Raw genomic sequence first — 4,275 nt, 5'->3', positions numbered from 1 at the left:
CACCGTTCGAGCTGTCAAGGTGGTAGACGACGATGCTGTCGACCCCAGCTACAGTCTTGGTCATCGCTATGTTTCAGTCGAATATCTCCATGTGACTTTCTGCGTATTTCAAGATATACTTTTATACACTTGGTACGCATCCAAATTTGTATCTGATAGAGCTGTATTTATCAACATGAATCAGATATGTTTTCCGTACAATATATCGGACAACACGTCAGTGCAGCGAGATTTCGTTTGTGTGATGCGCATGGTGCAAGAAATATTTGTGTTTTGCTTGCTTCTGTGATAGGTTTCACCCAACTAAATGCGAGAAGTTCGTGATTAGACTGTCAATAACTGGAATTACGCAATAATACACTTAATAGTTGTATTTTTGCATTACGTATCCCAGTGAAAATAACAGTAAACAGGTTATATGCGTATTTGCTGACACATTCATACAGTTTCAGTTAACGTTAGTACCATCATTTTTATTCTCTACAACTTCTGCTGAAAACTGTGTGCAGTTGTCTTTGGGGCAAGTTTACCAAATTACGTATTTGATCCTCTGGATGTTCTAGAAAATTACTATTGATACATGTCTAGGGCGTAAATTATTAGATTCACCAGACCAATAACAACAAAAGAAATGGAAATCGCGCTTTTCTTTAACCTCGTGCAGTTTTGCAATGACTTCATATTAGCGAAGTTGCTAAATTTCAGGCAAAATCTTTTATTAGCCGTAAATGTTTAACATTTGCGGACCTATGTTTATATGAACTTTTTTCTTTAGTTTTATTGTAGAATAACGCGTTAAAATATTTGGATATCTTAGTGAATCACCCTATACATGACTCAATAAAATCTCTGTTGGGCAATTTGTTCTCCCTCAGCTGCCTACAGTACATTTGTAGTATTGCCTGACGTCACTACGTCATTTTCAGTTTTCTCATTCATTTAGAAGACTTTCGGTTGTTCCTCACACATCTCCAATTTCCAACAACGAATACAACTGAGCTTCCACTAATATTTCAGCTGCGAACTTAGTGAAACTAATCTTAAAAAATCTATTGATGCGAATGGGTTGATTCATTAAACTCTAACATTTTAATAAAAAGCGAAACTAGACATTCAAGGTTTTAGATAAACGAACAACTTATTCAGGCAACCTGCACACGAGCGAATGTGTCAACAATTGATCAAATGAAGAAACATACAATTACTAGTACCTTCACGGATGCACCATCTGTGTCGTATGTCTCCTAATTAGAGCAGATTAAGAAAATATTACCCTTTTGCTTATGTCACAGCAAACATGCAGACATTTTCAAGCGTATGACTAGTAACTGAAGTACCGCAGGATGTTAGTTCGCTCTGATGCGCTTCTTGTATAGTGACCAACGTCATACTGTCCATAAGAAAGTTTCTTGTGAAGACTTTGTAGTATGATGCATATTTAACCACGAATACTTCCCTTGCAAATTGAAACAAATTTATCGAGCACATCAGTACATCACAGTATCTTGGATTGTCTCTCAAACAGCAAAATAGCCTGGCGACAATTTCTATCAACTATTTAACAAAAGATCTAGAGCACGAGTTTGTTGGACCTTCTAACCAAGTGAAAGTTACACCCTAGAACCATTGTCGACATCTGCAAAACTTTAATCCAAGCCAGATATTTACCTTCATAAATATAACTTGCATCTCTGTTCAGCCTCGATTCTGTCACAACTTAAGGATCCTAGAATTACGTGCACTGTGTATTATCTTCCGCGGGTGTCTAAATTCTCTCTCATGCATACTCCACAGTTAAACATGTTTTAAGTTCCCTCGATGTCCGAAATTCGTAGATCATTCCCATCCCCATTTATCAGCTACTCTGATCTGCCTATACATCCACCCCAATTAACCCCTTTGTCCCCACCAGTCCGAAAGCAAATTCAACAGACGCCTTCTCCTCAACGCATAAATCCTAACGAGAGCTCTTAGCGTCCCTGTCATTTCTATTTACCAGACCTCCATTCTCAACTCTCACCTCTACAGTGCGACATTCCTGAGGTGTAGATCAAACCCCTGCTGCAACTAACAGCACAGAGCTCCCAGCACCTTCGTATCTATGTGTCCTATTCTAGAAAGCCATCTAAGTCACTCAAGACAGTAGCTAACCTTCAATCATCAACATCAGTAGCACCATTCAGTAACACGCAATACTGTTACCAACACCACACTAGTAAAGACAATTCTCACTATTTCTTTGTGTCAGGGAAATCTAAGAAGACGTTGTTCTATCATCCAATTTACAGAGCTCTTCAGGCTAAAGGAAATATATGTTAAGAGGTGATAGTATGGAGCACTATCATATAAGCATATGCTCTATTCTCTACAGACACAGACACACATTTCCAAGCTGCTACTCGAGGCGGGTGTAAAATGGATGTGCGCAACGGAAAATACTGAACGCGAAAATGAAGATTTCGGTCTGTCTGGCTACCCCCTGAAGCAGATCTTAGGATCTCTCAATGGTGATATTATCTCCCTCTTCTTGCTCTTTAACATACAAATTACAACATAAACATAAATGAATGATTAAGGGAACTAGTAACTACAAAATGATAAATGCTGTTTCTGTTTATACATTTATTGTAGATTGAAACCCCTTTATATATTACAAATGTATATATATTAATGTCCAAGGGGCATAAAGAGAGTTTCATAACTAATATTAGCGATCAATTGCCCAAATGTGCCCCTTTTTATGGCTACGCGATCTAATATAAATAACGCGTGATGACTGACATCATCTACGTACCAACACTAGAAGACACTACTTTCAAAGATGACCCACAGTCGTGTGCAACCTCAGTGGAAATAAAAGTTACGTGATCACAGCTATTTAGCTTTATATCCCTAATAAGCTGAAGGAATTAGCAATATTACCGTATGTACTGCGTCCGGTGCGTCGGAGTGGTGGTTTTCGTACACGTCTGCGACGATGGAAGAACTCCAGCCATAAAATATAAAAACAACTGGTTCAAATAATAGGACGGCAGAAGACGGTCCTCTGACAAGTATTATCCAATACTATCTGCTCCTCTCTGTGTTCTACAGACAAGAAACGCGAACTCCCCGCGACAAGGACGGAGTTCATATAATGACTCAACGTGAGTATAGGCAGAAGAAGTGCTCTCAATCACTGAACGCCGCACCTGGAGGCGAAGTCCAGAATCGTATAAGTTCGCAACAGTAGAGTGCCTAACCGTTCTAACTATAAAATCACATGAGAGCAAAGACAGCAAGTCCGTCTGTACCAACAAAAGCTGATACTAAGCGACTGTCAAACACGGGTGCCCAAAACGGAAGACCTCTTTATTTCCAGCAAAACTCGGCTCCCCTCCCTCGTAACTGCAGAAGGCGAATCATATTCTTGGAAGCACGTAATATTCTCCCTGTCTACAGATTCTTCCGAACACCGACCAACCATATTTTAGTCTTTTGTCGTCCAGGGCGGAAAGTTAATTACGAATTCATACAGCGGTAAGCTTTTCAGAGTAAAAATTCTCGGAAATAACCCAGCCTGCGTGATTTTCGAGGTAAAGCTTCCTTGTTCCTCTCTGCTGCATCCAAGATTTTCAGAGTTTCCAAAGTTTTATCCAGTTATCCTTCTGGTCCAGCTACAATACCGGCCGGCCGCCGCCGCACTGTGCTTCAGCGCTCAGCTGCCTCGACCGTCCGTCTTGGACTACTTCCTGTGTAGCAGACCAACACACTTTTGCGGACTTTTCCACCCAGAGCCTGAGTTACGCCTGCCGTTTCATTTCCACTGGCATTCCAACCTCTGCTAGTATAGGCAATCATTCATTACGCCATTTTGATAATAAAGACAACCCATCACCTTTCATGCAATAAGCGTTAACAACTATTTACAAGGTGTACGTGACAATGTCAATCTTCTTTAAATATTAAAATATATGACGTACAACCTATCAAATGATACATAATTCAGATTGTAAATCACGGCAAAGTATGTAGATGGGTGCTCGTAAGGTGCGAAATTACAGCCACCTTACATATTGATAATCCGAAACATTATGACCACCTGTTTAATAGCGTTTTGGTTCACTTTGGTTAAGTCCCTGGTAGGTTTTCGGTGGAATGCGGCGCCAGATGTCTACGCTGAAGTCAAGTAATTACCCCAATTACAGGCAGGTGGTTTGTGGTCGCAGCGCTGGCGACCCATATCGTTCCAGTTGTGTTACACTGAATTTAGATCGGGCGAATTTGGTGGCCAAG

This window comes from Schistocerca nitens, chromosome 1, assembly GCF_023898315.1.
Source record: "Schistocerca nitens isolate TAMUIC-IGC-003100 chromosome 1, iqSchNite1.1, whole genome shotgun sequence".
Taxonomy (NCBI): Eukaryota; Metazoa; Arthropoda; class Insecta; order Orthoptera; family Acrididae; genus Schistocerca; species Schistocerca nitens.
Note: the sequence above shows the minus strand (reverse complement) of the source record.